Consider the following 19,463-nt stretch of genomic DNA (forward strand, 5'->3'; position numbering starts at 1 on the left):
ACTTCTTTGAAGTCTCTCAGCCCCACTCACCTCACAGAGTGTTTGTTGTGGGGGAGGAAGGGAAAGGAGAATGTTAGCCACTTTGAGACTCCTTCGGGTAGTGATAAAGCAGGATATCAAATCCAAACTCTTCCAAACTCTTCTTTCTGCTATTTAACGGATTCCTGATTCATAAGCGGAGATATCGTCTCATTCCATGACTGGTACTCAGGGGTCTTTGATTAGGTTCCTTGTTGAAAGCTTTTTGAAAGTCCAAATACACTAACTATGTGAACCAAATTAACTCTATCCATATGTATGTTGATATTCTCAAAGAACTCTAAAAAGTTCATGAGGCTCATGCTTCAGCAAGGCTTGTATTTCTATATGCTTACTTAATTTACCTTTAACAATACTTTCCACTAGTTTTCCTGGGACATATGTGAAGCTAACAAGCATGGATTTTCCAGCATCCCTATTGGACCCCCTTGTGAAAATTGGAATTACATTGGCTATTTTCTAGTCCTCAACATCTTATTAACTTGATTAAGTTCTGTGATAAAACAAGAATGCTTTAAAACAGTAAGTCTGTAGGAAGCAGAGAGAGGTGGAACAATATTGATCACCTCTAAAAAAATGCAAATGAAATGTAGATCCACCACACCTTCTCACCACACGAGATTTTTATACTATTGCTCTTTTAATGATGGAGAAGTAAGCAATCACAGTAGCATCCCTAACCTTATTTACAAGTAAAGTCTTTGATTTCAATGAGCTATATTTCACATCAGGCAGGAGTTTAACAGAGATGACCTCCAAATTACTAGGCAATGCCTTCATCAGAAAGGAGAGCCAAACTCACAATGTTTTGATATGGACCCAATAATATGTTTCAACACATTAGAAGAAAATGAGGTAATAAAGTTATAAAGAAATACTTTAATATCTTTGGTCAGGTCATTGTGTTTCCTCTAAATCAGCCTCTCTCAACCTTATAATGAACCTCTCAACCTCCCAGTACGTTTCCAAGCACGATTCAAAGTGTTGGTGCTGACCTTTAAAGCCCTAAATGGCCTCGGTCCTGTATACCTGAAGGAGCATCTCCACCCCCATCGTTCAGCCCGGACACTGAGATCCAGCGCCGAGGGCCTTCTGGCGGTTCCCTCATTGCGAGAAGTGAGGCTACAGCGAACCAGAGGGCCTTCTCGGTAGTGGTGCCTGCCCTGTGGAACGCCTTCCCATCAGATGTCAAAGAGAACAACAACTACCTGACATTCAGAAGACATCTTAAGGCAGCCCTGTTCAGGGAAGTTTTTAATATTTAACACTGTACTGTTTTTAACACTTGATTGGGAGCCGCCCAGAGTGGCTGGGGAAACTCAGCCAGATGGGCGGGGTATAAATAATAAATTATTATTGTTGTTGTTGTTGTTGCTCCCCAATCTGTTTTGGACTACAACTCCCATCACCCTTGACCATTGGCCATGCTGGCTGAGGCTGATGACAGCAGTAACCCAAAACACCTAGAGGGCACCGGGTTGGGAAAGGCTGCTCTAAATAATGCTTAACCTTGAATAGTTAAGAAATTGGGGCAAGAATGTACACAGCTGGTGCATAACTTTTGTAATAGACTGGAATGCCGTTTAGTCCTGTTGTACTTCTAAGGTTAAAAGCAGAGAAAACATTCTGCTATCTAAACCATGGAACAAAATTGACAGAAACAAAGCACTTAGTTAATGAGAAGCAGCAGAAGGAATACCAACTGGCTGTCACCTTCCATTTCCTGTTTTATGTTTAAAAGAAAACGACAAGAAGTGTAATCATTTCCCTCTATACTAGACAATGTTGCCGGTGCAGATTTTCAGTAGCCCCAACCTTTTCACTGAAGTACGATTTTAATCAAACAGATGTGCCCTGCATATTAGCTGGCTGCCTCATTCTCATGTCTCTGGCAAAGCAATATACTGCTGTTAGAATTGCTGCAATGTGGGGGCAGACACAAAGTTATCTCTGAATTTATGGGACAATAAGCTTCCACAGGAGACTTACTGATGGATTTTGACAAAACGAAATCACCACCAGCTCCTCTCTTGTGTTGAAAATGTCCACATTTCTTTATATTACACCTTTAATTTTCCTCATATTAGACTTGAGAGATGAAACAAGGCTATCGTTAAGGAAAAGGTCACCTCTCTACATGATTAAATGCACCTACTTTCTAATTGCACACAGCTTATCAAGTATGTTATGATAAGCAGCTTTGTTTTGCAACAGGAGATATGTGAATTTTAAAAAAATAAAATGGGTGGGGTGGAGTGAAATCCAGAAAAAATCCTCCACCCCTGCTTTAGGAGAGACAGTGGGAGAGAGGAGACAAAATATATGGAAAAGAGAGAAATAAATAAATACATAAATAAATAGAAATATAAATAAATAGAAATTAATTAATTAATTAATTAAGATTCCAACATTTGTTTGGGCTGTATGAGGTGTTGGGGGAACACACCCTTGTATAAAAGTGGTTAGGAGATTGTGTCCCTATGAATGCCAAGCTCTCAGTTATGGAACAACATTTAAGAAAATGTGCCAGCTCTCAAGCAGAACCAAGTGGTGGTGTCACATATACAAACATGAATTTAGATAACCAAGAAGAGTTTGACCAACAATTCTTATACTGTCCTGTTGTTTTCAGTGGCCTTGCTTTGATTCAAATCCTTGTCACCATTTATACTACCAGAGTGCACTTTTGGAGGGATTGATCCCAGTTTCTCCAACAGTGAAATTTACTGCAATGGTTAGCATGCTGGACACAGGTTGGGGGCATTGAGATTCAGCTTCCCATTCAACACTTCAACCTATGAGCTGACTGTGGGCCAGAATTATTGTTGCATGTTCCAACCATCAAATCCTAGTCAACAATCTAGCCGCCAACCGAATTCTGCACCACCTGCAGTTTCCAAACCATCTTCAAAGTCAGCTCAAATGTGGATAAAATAGTGCTTGTTTAAAAGTATGTCATACAGTTAATAATGCAGATGAAGCCACGTCCAATGACTGCAGAGTGCATGGCCCATTACATAACACATGTAGCTCTTGTACATCCATATCTTTTTATTCTCTTTTTCAAAATAGATTTGGTTTTCACTTATTCTAATGACAGCAAGTAAGAGGAAGAAAAACTAACAGCACAATTTCCCTGCCGTAACTCATTTTTCCATAAAGACACAATAGAGTCAACCAACACCTTCTATGTCAGAAACTTGGAAGAGGCAGAAGAGCAAATTCAGAGCCAATAATGAATAGAATATGTCCATGTCAAGCTACTTTGACAATATTTACTATATTTTAGGACTCTGAAGATTTTTTCAGTGTTTAGTTGTCTTAACATGGGACTGCTTGATACCTTCAGATTCTAAAAATGTTTTATCCAAAAGATTTTTTTAAAGTGATGTGAGAAAGATGCAAGACGCCATCATATTACAAATCATATACTTTTGAGTAAAAAGAAAGCTCTTGCTAAAACAATGTATACGTAAAGCTTAAACAGCCCCCTGGATGAACCCAGACAACAAACGTAGCAATATTCTTATATCCAAACATTAAAATCATGTATCTGTGCTAGCTGGGAATGCCTGAGAAGTGTTTAGCATCCATTCTTTAAATGTTTTCTCTGGTGCACTAAAAAGAAGAAGAGGGATAACAAACAGAAATTCTGACAGCACTGACTTTCTTAGGAAGAAAGGCTCTTATGGATCTGATTTCTTTTTTAAAAGTAAGCAAGCTATTTTAAAACTTATTTCCGAGAAAGAAAAGAAGTTCTAAATCACAGTTGGCTGTAGTAGTCACAAGCTCTCTGAACTCTATGGGTAGAATATAAAGCTGAACTTCAAACAAGAAAAAATAAATCCAACTGATTAAAAGCAGTGGAACAATGGAAACCATGACTCTCTTACTCGGAGTAGACCCAATTAAATTAATGAACATGTCTAAGTTAGGTCCATTAATTTTAATGGGTTTGCTCTGAGTAAAACTTAGTTGAATGCCGCACTAATCATTCCAAACCTATGCAATCTGTAATTAAAAGAGTTGTCTGAATTAAAAGACTCCCCTGAACTCTAGTGAGTGGAGTTTGTGGTCTGGTGTGGCGGTGGTTCTGTGCATGGCCATTTTCTGACTACTTCAGTCATTGGAGGGATACAGAGCCTCCCTCTTTGGTCAGATGGGTTGGCACCAAAAGCCCATTTGAATGAGCCAATGGGGGGGGGACTGGTTGCAGCCCTCATAAGAGCAAGCTGCACCCAGGGGCCCCTCTCTCCTGGATTGCCGCTGGCTTTCCCATCCACCCACCCTGTTCCCTTGTGGTCCTGACTGAAGGTAATAGGGCAGGCCGGTGGACCTTGCTATAGAATACTTGGTCACTGCATTCAGGGCCAAGGAGGATTTTTTCCTGCTGACCGGTCTGCAGGCTTTCACCTACTTCATAGCAAATGTCACAACTTTTGGAGGATAAGTCATTGGAGTGTATCATTAGACATCAGGTACCCTGATACACAAGTCCAAGAAAGTTTTACTTTGCCCGGAATTTCACTCAGGAACCATGGGCTGTAGAAACCTTCTGGCTGGCAGCGCTGTTGGGTCTACTCAGGATTGATCCACTTTACCAATCAACCAGGCTGCTTGAGACTAGATGCATACCCAATGAAATTCACCAAAACCATAGTATATTCCCCATTATCCTCATTAAACATGGGTCACCAACCTTTTGGGTTCAGTGGGCATATTTGGGATTTTGAAAAAGTGGTAAGGCTACCAGTCACTAAATGGCTACCATGATGATGTGGCACAACACAAAATGGTTAGTTACAACTTCAAAAGAACAAATAAAAGGGACAGGACCAGAAAAGCTACTTCCCTCCACCCCCAAATCAATACAAAAAAGACACCAACATCAGCCACCACTGTGCAGTAAGTATTTGTTTCTTGATCTCCTTCAAAGGCATTATAATTACTGTCTTACCCATGCTGACAGAATATATAATTTAATTGCATTTAATGATCTCTCTTTCTAATTGTGGTGTCAGGTCTGCATCCTATTGATGTCTGCTGATATGATGAAACTGTACCTTACAGCAATGTTACTAGGAACTCCACAAGCGGCAAGAACAAATGGATTTGCTCCCCATTCCACCCAAGCAATAGACTGAAGAAGGACATTGAATAAACTGAAGTGGATGCTGCTGCTTCCTGCTGTAAATCTAAATAACTTTCAAAGGTAACTTAAGTATGGATAGAGATATTAATTACTACCTTGTAACTATGCTGTGATTCAGCCTCTGCCTAAAAATATTTTCCGTGACTGTGAGATGATCTCCACTGGAAAAAAACAGATTGCTCTTCAAAGTAAAATTTAGGAGGAAAACTGCCAAAACTGAGCTTAATTCTTTCCCTTCGATCTTCAATGGTGAACAGTTTTTTGTTTTTTTTTTTAAAGAAACTATGCCTCAGGAATAAACGGATGTAGGTGAACGATAGACTGACCTTGGATGTTTTGGAGAAAAATGGTAACATGAAGTGTTGGGAAGAAGAGATTCCAAATGTCTGAAGCAGTTCTGAGGTGGCATGAAGAAAGCCTTGGGCAGATTTGGGCTGCCATTTATTTTTTTAAAAAATGTATATACCACATTTCTGCAGCAGAGCTAACAACAAAACCACAATTTTAAAAAACAGCAGCAACATGGGCAATAAAAGCAGCTCCTACACCACGTTCACCAACCATTTCCAGCAAGTTAAAAGCCCTAAATAAAAACCTAAAAACAGCCTCCAAGATTAGGCCATATACCCTCCAACATTTCTCTGATGGATGTCCCATTTCACAATGATAATTTTACTATTTATATCCCACACATCTTAATGGGTTGCCCCAGCCACTCTGGGCAGCTTCCAACATATATAAAAACATAAAAAACCAACCTTTTTTTTTTTTTTAAAAAAAAAAAAACCTTCCCTATAAAGGATTGGCTTCAAACGGCTTAGGGGCTGGATAACTCCATATCCTCCAACATTTCTCCAATGAAAATAGGGACATCCTAAGGAAAAGTTGGACATTCCGAGATCAAATTAGAAACCGGGAAGACTTCTCTAAATCAGGGATGTCCCTAGAAAATAGGGGCACTTGGAGGATCTGGGCCAATAGCCCATCTAGTCCAGTTCTTATTCTCATAGTGGCCAACCAGATGCCTATAGGACGCCTGCAAGCAGGACCAGAACACAAGGGCATTCTCCCTTCCTGCGGTTTCTGGCAACAGTATCTGAAAACCTACTGCCTCCAACAGTGGAGGAAGAGCATAGCTATCATGTCCAGTAGTCACTGGTGGTCTTATCCTCCATGAATTTGTCTAATCTTCTTTGAAAGCCATCTAAGTTGGTAGCCATTAGTGCCTCTTGTGAGAGCAAGTTCTGTAGTTTAGCTAGGTGACACATGAAAACGTACATTCCTTTATCAATCCTGATTCTTTCAGCAGTCAGCTTCATTGAATGTCCATGTTCTAGTGTCGCAAGGGGGGGGGCCTTTCTCTACCTCTTTTCTCCATTCCATGCATAATTTTATAAACTTGTATTGTGTCAACTCTTAATCACCTTTTCTCTAAACTTGTTGTTGTTGTTTAGTCATTTAGTCATGTCTGACTCTTCGTGACCCCATGGACCAGGGCATGCCAGGCACTCCTGTCTTTCACTGCCTCCCACAGTTTGGTCAAACTCATATTTGTATCTTCGAGAACAGTGTCCAACCATCTCGTCCTCTGTCGTCCCCTTCTCCTTGTGCCCTCCATCTTTCCCAACATCAGGGTCTTTTCCAGGGAGTCTTCTCTTCTCATGAGGTAGCCAAAGTACTGGAGCCTCAGCTTCACGATCTGTCCTTCCAGTGAGCACTCAGGGTTTATTTCCTTAAGAATGGATAGGTTTGATCTTCTTGCAGTCCATGGGACTCTCAGGAGTCTCCTCCAGCACCATAATTCAAAAGCATCAATTCTTCGGCGATCAGCTTTCTTTACAGTCCAGCTCTCACTTCCATACATCACTACTGGGAAAACCAAGGCTTTAACTATACAGACCTTTGTTGGCACGGTGATGTATCTGATTTTTAAGATGCTCTCTAAACTTAGAAGTCCCTTTCCTCACATGGGAGCTCCTCCAGCCCCTTTCTGAATTTCTTGTAAGAGCTATGGAGATACAGTGCATCAGCAGGGAGCCTGAGTGAAAGTTTTAGCTGTCCTTTGCAATGTGTCAAACCATGGATGGTTCTGGGAATAAGGTTTTGTCTCTATTAACAGACAAGATGGATCAAAAATGGATCAGCTGGTGGGGGTTCAACTTTATCCTATTAGATATAGGGCAATGAAAGAAAAGATTTCCACCCAAATTGAAATTACATTGGTATCTTGGGTTACATACGCTTCAGGTTACAGATGCTTCAGGTTACAGAGTCCGCTATTCCCCATTCCACCCAAGGTTACAGAGTCCGCTAACCCAGAAATATTACCTCGGGTTAAGAATTTTGTTTCAGGATGAGAACAGAAATCGTGCTCCGGTGGCACAGCGGCAGCGGAAGGCCCCATTAGCTAAAGTGGTGCTTCAGGTTAAGAACCATTTCAGGTTAAGAATGGACGTCTGGAACGAATTAAGTTCTATACCCGAGGTACCACTGTATTGGCTAAGTGGGATAGGGGTGGTTGGTTGCTAGAGAATAAAAGGTGGGTTCTGAGGAAATAGCTGCTGAGAGAGGCTGTTATGAGCTGGGAGAAGAGGTGAAAGTGGGAGTCAGGCAGAGGACATCAAGCAAATTAGGAGGTAGCCTTGAAGTGCGCTCCCTATTGCTCATTGGCAAGGGAGGTTTGCTGTTATTGTCAATCAGTTGATTGGCAATGAGAGCAAGCCTGCTGTGATTGGCACAGCAGGGTTTGAAGTCTCAAACGCAAGTGAGTAGTAGCACAGCCTAGCACAGCCAATCAGCTGATAGGCAAAAACTAATCCAAGCCTGGACTTGGATTTTCCCTTATAGCATGGCTTGATTAAAGGTAAAGGTACCCCTGCCCGTACGGGCCAGTCTTGCCAGACTCTAGGGTTGTGCGCCCATCTCACTTAAGAGGCCGGGGGCCAGCGCTGTCCGAAGACACTTCCGGGTCACGTGGCCAGCATGACAAGCTGCATCTGGTGAGCCAGCACAGCACACGGAACGCCGTTTACCTTCCCGCTAGTAAGCGGTCCCTATTTATCTACTTGCACCTGAGGGTGCTTTCGAACTGCTAGGTTGGCAGGCGCTGGGACCGAGTGACGGGAGCGCACCCCGCCACGGGGATTCGAACCGCCGACCTTTCAATCAGCAAGTCCTAGGTGCTGAGGCTTTAACCCACAGCGCCACCCGCGTCCCATAGCATGGCTTGATTATTCTGCTACAAAGGGAAAAATGGGGTCACTTGATATCACAGCAACATCAAGTAATTGGTAGGTAGCTGAAGCCCTGCCCACCTGCCCAAGTGGACCACTGTACCTGGGGGAACCTAATTCCCCACTGGTGTTCGAAAGTGACAGTAACAGTATGGTAAGCATTCCTACATAAAGAAACACAAAGGCAATAACCTGGCTTATTAAGTAACCATCCATATAAACATTGCCATCTGTTTCTATTAATAACTACTGTAAATAAAATAGGATGAACTTTCTTCAATGTGTGGCTCTCTGTGTTGTTTTGTCCTTCACTTATTCATACCTACTGCAGTGTGGGAAAACTGAGGGAGAAAGCAGAGGGTATTGGGATAACTAACGACAACAGTAATAAAGGGCTAGGAAAAAGGAGTCATTGCTAAGGAAGAAGCTAACATGTGGTGCATACCTCCAAAACAAATAAATTGGCAATGGGGGTTCACCTTCCTCCCTTTGTCAGATTAACTGTCTCTCTGTACTATCATATTTTTTTCCCACAGGCTTTATATATCACTTAATTGTGGTAAAACTTTCAAGCGGTTTATAAAAAAAGTGTGCGCATACCACTGGCACAACATTCTTAACAGTTAATGGTTTCCTAAGACTGCTTCGGAAGAACAAACAATTTGAATGTACTGTGTAGTTGTGACATTAACCAAAGGACTGTATGGGTGTCACAATGTTGTTCAGATATGGATTCTTGGCTGCCACTACAATTCTTCCACTTCAAATCTACACAATGTGTTGTGGAAGTTGTTGGCATTTGTCTGTCTCAAGAGACAATGGAGTGCACCTCTAGGGTGTAAAACACTGGACAATCACACTGCTTGCTGAATCTGTGAAGACCAGTAAATCGTAACTGCTGCCCCCATGTTGTTTTTGCTGTGCAAGCAGCATCGAAGTGTGTCTTTTAGAATGTAAGTCTGGGGGCAGGGACCATCCTATTTTTAAACTTTGTAATCTGCTCTTGTTCAGCTGAGCAGTGGGGTAAAAATACTAGGCAAGCCCAAACATCCATGTTAATATCCATCTGGGTTTTTTTTTAAATACTTTTCTTATTCTTACAATCCATACACAAGCCATTAGTGATTTTATTCCAGATTAATATATTACTAAAATCTCATAAATATTGTGCACACACCTTTAAATATAGATAGACCAATGAAACTAGTCAGATAGATGAAATGAGTCACTTACTTAATAGAAAGTCAACAATTTGGAGAAATAAAAATTATTACTAAAAACAAAGTTAAGAATTTAATTGCACACAGCTTCTGTCTTTCCTATTTTAATTTTCTTTAAACATTTTTAAATGGTCTATTAATTCTGGTTGGACAAGAGTCAAAACTAACTCCCCGCTGTTAGAAAGAAGTGTGCAATGAAAATGCATGACTAATCAGTGTGATGAAACACAAACCAAGACTTTATTTTTGCCATTTCACTCTGCAGGAAAAGTCAGTTTATGTGGCTTAAGGAATTATTACTCTCTAGATGCCAGCAATTGTAATACGTTTGTTGGTACAGAGACATGAAGCATAAAGAGAGACTACAATCTTTATACGCTACAGCTTTCTTTTGAGTTACACTCTATTGCCAAATATGGTGAATACTTCTCCTTAGTTGTCACTCACAGATGAATATCCAGTTCAGGCAAAGCTTCTGAATTTCAGCTCTAGCCATTTGTTGCTGAAAAGGTTGCTGATATTATACTTGCTGGTATGGGTGCCCGTAAAGTCAATGATTTTTGACCTAACAGAGTGTAGGGATGGGTAACTTAAAAGGAACACATGTTACAGCAGGGTAACATTCCATTCCGCACTCCACAACAACACAGAATTAAAAAGTGAGCATTGCATAGCCTGTTTTTAAATACTTGCTTTCATTAGATTTCACTTTCTAGGTTGCAATCCAGAAACCTCTCTAGGTACAAATACATTGCACACATGCATTTTGATTTCTCACTTAATCCTTCCCCAAGTAGCTTCTTTTGCTTCATTAGAAACATTTGAAACTGTTACCCTACTCCAAGAGGGGGCAGGGTCCATGACATGGGCTGTGTCTGCATGCTACTCTCAGTGCCGGGGCATGGCTTGGAAGGCTACTCCCCACCTCCCCTTCTTTTCTGGCACCAACCTGGCCCACCCTGGGTTGCAGAGCAGGTCTTGATACATATCACTGCAGAACTGAGTAGGGATTATTTGCTTCTCCACACATTGGTTTTTGTGGGCAGGGTTTGTTTTCTTTCTTTTTTGCCTGCTCTGTACTGCACCTTATGAGTGCAGGGTGGTGAGTGTGGCTAATTTGGTCACATTTGGCAGGTGGTTGTGAGTGATGGAAGGGTTGTCGGAAGAGCAGGTGGACCCTATTAGACACCTTTGGAACTGAGGGGCAGATCTGGAGGCCAGCCGCTCTTGGCTGTGCAACCTGTGGGGCTGGATATGGAACATATTTGGGGTGCCCAATCTCGTCCGCCATGAGTTGTGTAGCCCTGATGGTGGGGAGAAGAAGACTCACGTAAAGGGTAATGAAAAATGGATGCAAGTGCCCTGAGCAGGGTGGCTTGCCCTCATTGAGTTCAGGTATTGCTGCTCACATACAGTGTTTACCCTCTACTGAAACCTATATTGAATAAAATGTGGCCTTGGTTCAACACCCCATACTTGTGTTAGGTCTTTTGGTTTCTGGCAGTTCTCACTTGCTCCCCCCGCTCAAAGAATCCCTAGATCAGAAGTGAGGAACCTTTTTCATCTTGAGGGCTACATGGCAGTGGAAGAGGGGGCCAAAGGCCAAAGCAGTTGGAGTAGAGATTTTATACTTGATCTTTATAGACAGGCTAGTTTCCACACTCACATCCCTCCCTGCCCTTCACCCAAGCAAGCAAGAAGTATTATCAGGGTTCAGGGACACATTCTAGCCAGGCAAAAGCACCCAAGGAGTGTGCAAAGCAGAGGCCAGTGAGGGGTGTGGCTTGGGGAGAGGAGTGCAGAGCTGAGGCAGTGTAGCCTAGGGAATCCTGAAAGGCAGATAGAGATGCATAAAGGGTTGTGTTTGGCCCCTGGCCTGAGGTTCCTTACCCTTGCTCCAGAGTGAGAGCAGGAAGAACTGCCCTTACTCTGACTAGCTTCATGAAAATAACAATGCTATGTGTTGACGTAGCAGCATCCTGAAGCTCATCGGTGAGGACCATTCATCCTGCTCCCAGGTTAGGGGATCTTGGAGTAATGGAATGGTGACTGGAAGTTGCTAGATTCAGTGTTATGCTATGCCACTAGTAGGGATGGGGAAGAAATTCAATTCAGGTCTTATCTGAAGCCGAATTTACCAAATCCGCACTTTCCAAAATGATATGCAAAGCAGAAGCTATATAGCCTTCAAAATTTGCAATTATCCAAATTTTGCAATATATTTCACAAACCAGTGTTTACAAAAACATATTTATATTAGTGAAAACAATATACAATAATGCATTGTATCTGGGGGAATTACTTGCAAAAATGTTTACATCCGTCAAAAGTGCATATGAAATGCATTTATTGTGAGAAATTTACACTAAAATGCTGATAAATTTCATGAGGATTTTTAAAAATCACAAATTGCTGCAAAATGTGGAAAATTGGATTTACATGGAAAAATAAAAAAATTGGGGGAACTGAAATTGGCAGAACCTACTATCGCTAGCCACGAAAGATAAGTTCCTTACTGGTATCAACCCTCCCACAACTGAGCAAAGTGCAGTCCCAACTTCACATTATGGAAAGAGGGTGGCAAAGCTGGAGGGTGTGTGTGTGCACATTTTGGCTCAGCCTGAGAAGAAACTGTGAATGGAGAAAAATAGATTCTGAGCTAAACAAGAAAGGCTAGTGTGGGAGCTCTACTTACTGCTGCTCTGGAGACAGCAGCTGCTCCCATTTTGGAATGTTGCCCTGCTGACCTATTTAAGAGTTACAAGGCAGCAGTTGGCAGCTTCCCTAATGGGAACTGGCAAAGGGGTGGAGCTAATGATATTTCAATCCAAGTTAAGGGGTTTTAAGTGGCTTCCTTTTGCAGGCGGAGAGATGAGGCAATGCCAGTACTTCTCACTAGTAGAGCCTGCAGGGCTAGGCAGGAGATGGGCATCCATCCCTACTGCTATTATGGGTGTCTCCTTCACAGCTAGAACCAGAGCCTGAAACTGTAGTTGGAGTTTATTAAAGGCCAGAAATATAATCTCCCTGCTTCGTTTTCTTTGCAACTGCTTAATGGTATTGGTTACTTGCTTGTGTTGCTTACAAGAAATCTTGAGTTCTTTGTTCCTTTTAAAAATCAAATTAAAAACAGAGGGATTCCTCTGCAGAGCAACTCTCCCGTCCTACCTGGCATCCCAATGTGGGATTAGCTCTTAATTAGCTCTTAATTAGAGTGGACTTCAAAGAATCTATGCCTTGGTCCTCCAGGTTGACTATGATAACAGAATATTTTGTAGCCCTCAAATAAAAATATAAGCAGATTGTTATGGACAAAAGTCAAGAGAAGTCCTACCATTACCACCAACAAGAATCAGCACTATGTGATAGTTAAATTATTATCAGCACAGAAACAAATCATATGTCAGAATCTTGACAAAGCCATGATAAGAAAAGCACTGGCAAGTATTTAAAAAGTGAGTCAGAATAATACATTTGAGCAGCAGTACTCCTACAACTTCCCCTTTGTGTTTTATTTTTGTTATCTTCTGAAAAAAGCCATACAGAGGAACAGTCACTTGGACTAAACTTTGCCGTAAGAATTGTGCTGTAGCATTGTATTCTGAGCTTTACACTAAAATCTTTGACATTTGTATTCTGTGCCTGACTTTGTAAGTGCACTGCTTTCAACTCAGTTCCAATATGAAATATACGGATAACATGCTGTCCCTCACTTCACCTTTCTATTTCAGGTAACTGCCGGTTTCTGGCATGTTCAAAATGAACATCTAGTCTAGTACAAAGACACTCCAGTTTCATTTGGAACCTGTAAGCATGGATGTATTATGAATAAATATTTACTTATAAAGTGTTCTGATACCGGTGACTCAGACTTCATCTTCAGTTAAGCTTTTATATGCTCTCTTTTAACTAAATTATAAAATATAAATATATAGCATTTAATTTGTCATATCACCAGTAGCTATCTAGAATATAAATATGACTGCTAGTTTTTAAAGGGTGGAAAAAGCATTTGCAAAGGTTTCAAAATTGTTTCAGGGAAACCTGCAACAAAGGAACCTATGAAAACGTCTACAAAGAACAAAGATACATACTGTAATCAAAAGGTGGCCAGGAGTATAACTAATTCAGTTACGCAAATGAGCCAATCTTTGGCAGGTCTGTTGGCTGTTTATTTTAGTAAAGGAATGTTTACAGGATTTAACATCCTGGTAAATAAGAATGCATGGTAGTTCTCAGGGTGTGTCACAGTTAAGAGGCAATAGTTTCAAGGACACCAAGTAATGTAAATTATGTCCATTATCCTGAAATTTCTATTGCCTCTCATAAAAGCCTTAAACAATCCTTGTAGAGTCAGTCAAGGAAGAAGGAAACTAAAGAGTTCTCAAACTGTCAGTTTGCCACTTGCAGGAAGACTTGTATTGTCTAACTCATTTCTGTTCTACTCCTTTTCAAGAGTTCAGGGAATTATATTGGCTACTCGGGTATAGTGGCTGATCCGAGGGACAAGTTACATATTTTTGTTAGAAGATCAGCAATTTCACATCTGAGTTCCTTGAGATGTCTCCTGTCTCCTGTGAATGCCATCTTTACCCAGCAATTCATTGGTTTTTACTTTTGTGGTGGTGGGGTTGTTGTTGTTGTTGTTGTTGTTAATATTAATATACTGCCCTATACCTGGGGGTCTCAGGGCAGTTCACAGAATAAAATCAAAATATAAAACCACAAAATACATAATCAAAATAAAAACAACCCAGTAACCACCCCCTCCCCCAAATAAACACATTTTAAAAGGGCATAGGATGTCAATCAACCAAAGATCTGGTTAAAAAGGAACATTTTTGCCAGGTGCCTAAAGGTGTATAATGGAGGCACCAGGCAAACTTCCCTGGGGAGAGCATTCCACAGATGGGGAGCCACTGCAGAGAAGGCCCGTTCTCGGGTTGCAACCCTCCAGACCTCTCAAGGAGGGGGCACATGAAGAAGGGCCTCAGAAGATGATCTCAGGGTCTGGGTAGGTTCATATGGAAAGAGGCAGTCCTTGAGGTATTGAGGTCCTGAGCCATTTAAGGCTTTATAGGTCAAAACCAGCACTTTGAATTGGGCATGGAAACTAATTGGTAGCCAGTGCAATCGGACCAGAATCAGTGTAATATGCTCATACTGTCTTGCTCCAGTGAGCAACCTGGCCACTGAATTTTGCACTAGCTGAAGTTTCCAAAGCATCTTCAGAGACAGCCCTATGTATAACACATTGAAGGTTCCACGGGGCTGAAAAGCATTTCCCAAGCAACATCTTCTGGGAACAACCATCCAAGTAGAACTGGAACCACCGCAAAGCAGTGCCTAGTTTGGACAGTCACTCCAGAAGGATACCATGGCCGATGGTATTGAAAGCTGCTGAGAGTCAAGAAGAATTAACAGATTTCTCTTCTCTCTCTCTCAACAGAGGTCATCATACAGGCTGACGGGAGCAGTTTCTGTGCCAAAACTGGGCCTAAACCCCAATTGAAATGGATCCAGAAAATCAGTTTCTTCCAAAAGCACCTGGATCTGGTCTGCAAACTCTTGCTACAGAACCTTACTCTGGAAAGGGAGATTAGCAACTGGCCAGTTGTTAGCTAGGTTTTCTAAATCTGGGGAAGGTTTTTAAGTAATGGTTTTACCACTGTCTCCTTCAAACAGGCAGGGACCACCGCCTCTCGTAAAGAGGCATCGATCACCTACTTGGCCCAGCTAGCTGTACCCTCTCTGCTGGTTTTTATCAACCAAGAGAAGCAAGGGTCTGGAGCACAAGTGATCACCCTGACCAATCCAAGCGCCTTGTCCACATCTTCAAGCCTGGTACATCAACTCTCGCCACTATTATCTGTCTTAGCTCTTCAGACTCACCTCCTGCAAAGGTTGGCAGTGGTGAGACTGGTCCCTTGTTGTGTGAATTTGGCATATGGGTAGTACAATCAGATGGTATGTATTTAAATACATATATACCTCTCTCTCTCTCTTAAGAAAATTGAGCTGACAAAAATGTGGCGAGGGGAATTTTGATATGTGACATACAATAATTTCTCATTATTTTTCTTTTACTGTAAGAATTTCAGCTGAGCAAGAAACTTTAAACATCTAATATACAGGCACACTTCAGAGATATTTACACTACACTGTGTAGTGCAGTGGTGGCCAAACTTGGCCCTCCAGCTGTTTTTGGACTGCAACTCCCATCATCCCTAGCTAACAGGACCAGTGGTCAGGGATGATGGGAACTGTAGTCCCAAAACAGCTGGAGAGCCAAGTTTGGCCACCACTAGTGTAGTCTAATAAGCCCGGAACCCTTTGCTGCTGGGCGGAAGAGGGAAAACCCAGCTCCAACCCTAGCCAACTCCACTCCTGTGGCAGGTAGCTTCCTTCCCCTGGAAGCAGCCAGGGTACTTGCACCCACATCCTTATAAGGAGCAATATCTGCGAAATGCAATAATAAAGCAAAGCACAATAAAGTGAGTTATGCCAGCATTGGGTAGCATACTTACAGGACCATATCTCATAGCATACTAATCCTGTTAATAAAAGTTGGGTCCTTTTCTGAACTTAAGGCATTGCACTTTGTAGGATGCAATACGATCTGAGAACACACAGCCTATCTGGGAGATGGTTAGTTGAAGACCTATCTTTATGACAAGCTTGTGCATTCCTTTAGTACTCGCCCACATTTTAGAGAGCCTTATGGGAGATGTTTGTTACCACCACCTGTTACCAGAGTGCTTGCTTTGCACATGAGTGGTATGTAGATGGAATTATTTGTAGGAATGTGCTATGCACATATTAGTCTGCCCATGCCATAGAGAATTTTTACACCCAGGATCTCTTTCCATTGTTATATCGCTGTAGTATAATGTTTTCTGTCAGTGAAAGAAAGAAAGAAAAGCAATCATTTCTCATCACTGTATCAAGGTTATTCAAATCCAGGCCATCCAGAAGAGATTACCTTTGACCAAAACGTATATTCTTCTTCATTTAGAATTGTACTTCCTGCAGAATTCTGCTGCACATACATTAACTTTTTAAAAAAGTTAAACCTCCTTTGTATTTTGCAAGATAATTAACAATTAAACATCGTGCAAAATGTATGGGAAGTACAACATTTAAAAATCTCTTGGCAGGTATTTGTTCCACTAGCTGGGCTAGCCTGTAATTTCTCTACATTGTTAATTTCCCATAGATGAATATTTGATGCCCAATCAAATTTCTTTGCATTTTGGGGGGTGGGGGGGGGGGAATCACTATTAGTAAAGATAGCTGTGCAGATGGAAGAAACTTGAAGGCTAAATCTTTTATAAACAACTAGGAAGTCCACTTGGTGAGGGAAAATGTGCCTGTCTCTCAGTTTATTTAAAGAATCAATTTAATCCGAGATAGAAAACTTAAAAACAGGGTCTATCAGCCTTCTAAACATATCGCATAGGATGCACTCAATAAAATATTGCAGAGTACAGAAGTATAATAATAGGGCAAAAGGCTGAATCATGAAATAATATCCCCTTGTTTGAAAACTTGTGTTATTGTCTGTTAATCATTAGAATGGGCATATTAGTTAGCATATTATGTGTTAATATGCCTATGTTTCATTCTTCAAAGCAGAATAGCCTCCACAGCTCTTTTTCATATATATTCTTTGAGACTTTTTGTTTCTCTTCCCTGTTTTGGAAGGAAGAACAGACCTTGATCATATGATCAAGTGTGCATTATAGATTTAAAGAAGGACATTTCTAGACGTGTGTAGGTCAGGCTAGGGATTTGGCGGATACTGATAAGGTGACCACAATCTAGCCTGAACTATAGGAGAATGCAATGAGATAGGACCAGGTAACAGAAACTGTGAGGTGAGGCACAGATTAAAAGACAAGGGAAGTAAATGTAAATACACATGCATGCACGTTACATTGTATAAGACAACACTGGTCACACTTAAACTGAGTAATATGAGACAAAGAAATATGTGGCTAGAAAAGAATAATTTTTCAACAGAAGTAATGACTGAATAACAATAAAGTGCACTGGAGCATATGCAGAGTGAGTTTAATTATTATTAGTAACTGCAGAGTCTTCCCCAAACACTAAAAGAAACCGCGAGCAGAAACAGCATTGTCACAGCAGACTTTTCAGTAAAGGGTTAGATTGCCAGGGTTTGGCAGCTTGCTTTACATGAGAAGCTTATGCAACATCACAGACCGAGAAGAGGAACTAAATTAAACATCAAATTTACAGATATTTGGATGCCTTTCATAATGCGTACTGGCAAATATGCCCCAGCATTAATCTTACCTTCCAAGCATGCGCCCACAGATCTGTGAACGCAGATGCTCTGAAAAATAAGCATAAAGTGTGTGTGCGTTTTCCCTCTTCGAATTTGTATCCACTTGATGAAATGGATTGGCAGCAGGCCAGCAGGATTCAGGACAAACAAAAGAAAGTACTTCTTCACATAACACATAATTAATTTATGGAAGTTACAGCCACAAACTTGTAATAGTGGCCACTGCCTTACATGGCTTTAAAAGGGTATTAAACAAATTTGTGGAGGATTCATGGAGCGACAGTGAGGGAAGGGCTACTACTTCATGCCCTGCTTATGGGATTCCAAGAAACATCTGTCTGTGCACTGTAAGAAAGGGAATGCTGGACTAGATGGAAGCTTAGTCTGATCTACTACTGTTGGTCTCATTTGTGAAAGGTTGCATGCCTCATTGCAAATCCTTAACGCCTGCTATTTAAAAAAACAAAAAAACTAAACTAAATATATATCTGAAAACATATTCATATGAAGCACTGCTTTTAGCAATGTGATCAAATCAACATACATATCATGATAACTGATTGAATCACCTTACCTTGCACAAGTCTGATATACGCTAGAGAAAAAGGAAGGTAGATGAAGAACATTTGGAAAAGCAATGCCTCTTCTGTAATACTTTCTGCAAATACATAAAATTGCATGATACTGGACCAGCAGTCTTTTTCAAATGTTGACTTCATTAACAATTTTTCAAAAAATATTTCAGAAGTTGAAACTGGTGCAGAATTTCTTTCTCTCAACTATTTGCTTAGTTCTTGTTTTCAAGTAGCATATGCCCCTGTGCAGAAACAGCAGAATTAATTTATATTTAGAACAAGTTTCTCAGTGCAGACGAGTCAATTTAACTACAGGTGCAAGCCTTTGGAAATTTTGGTTTCAGTTAAAACATACTGATTTAAATGGATTTATATGCATGCCTAACTTTGCATAGGATCAGGCTGCAAAAGTTGCAGTGTTTTAAGAATGCAGGAGTTAAACTTCACAGAGGCTCTACGGAACTGGACTAATAATCTGCTGCTGCTTGAGCATAACAGCCAAGCACTGGTTTTGAAAATGGGAAGTCTGGCTCCCAGCCCAGCACTGTCTTTATTCTATTATAAATTAAGTGAGCATGTACTACAGTTCATTGGAACTGATTATTTCAGTCTTTGGGTGCATATTTCTGGCTCCTTTAACATCTGAACATCTGGTTCAAAGCATTTGTAAACAGAAATACATTGGTTGATACAGCGGTACCTCGGGTTAAGTACTTAATTCGTTCTGAAGGTCTGTTCTTAACCTGAAACTGTTCTTAACCTGAAGCACCGCTTTAGGTAATGGGGCCTCCTGCGCCGCCAGAGCACAATTTCTGTTCTCATCCTGAAGCAAAGTTCTTAACCTGAAGCACTATTTCTGGGTTAGCAGAGTGTGTAACCTGAAGCGTATGTAACCTGAAGGTACCCGAGGTACCACTGTACTATCCTTATGCT

General features: G+C 41.1%; 1 protein-coding gene across 6 annotated transcripts in view; it reads right to left on the reverse strand.

The window, feature by feature from the left end:
- Nucleotides 1–19,463, reverse strand: part of CHRM3 (cholinergic receptor muscarinic 3) — a 226,495-nt gene that overhangs the window by 108,042 nt on the left and 98,990 nt on the right. The window contains exons 3-4 of one of the 6 annotated variants that reach the window (XM_083432207.1): nucleotides 18,530–18,613; nucleotides 12,813–12,924 (exon numbers count right to left, since the gene is read on the reverse strand). The exons of 4 other annotated variants lie outside the window; for them this stretch is intronic. The gene's annotated coding sequence lies outside the window, so the exon portion shown is untranslated. The remainder of the gene's footprint in view (nucleotides 1–12,812; nucleotides 12,925–18,529; nucleotides 18,614–19,463) is intronic. One more of the 6 variants, XM_083432206.1, reaches the window with a different exon arrangement.

This window comes from Podarcis tiliguerta, assembly GCF_965153285.1.
Source record: "Podarcis tiliguerta genome assembly, chromosome: 3".
NCBI lineage: Eukaryota > Metazoa > Chordata > Lepidosauria > Squamata > Lacertidae > Podarcis > Podarcis tiliguerta.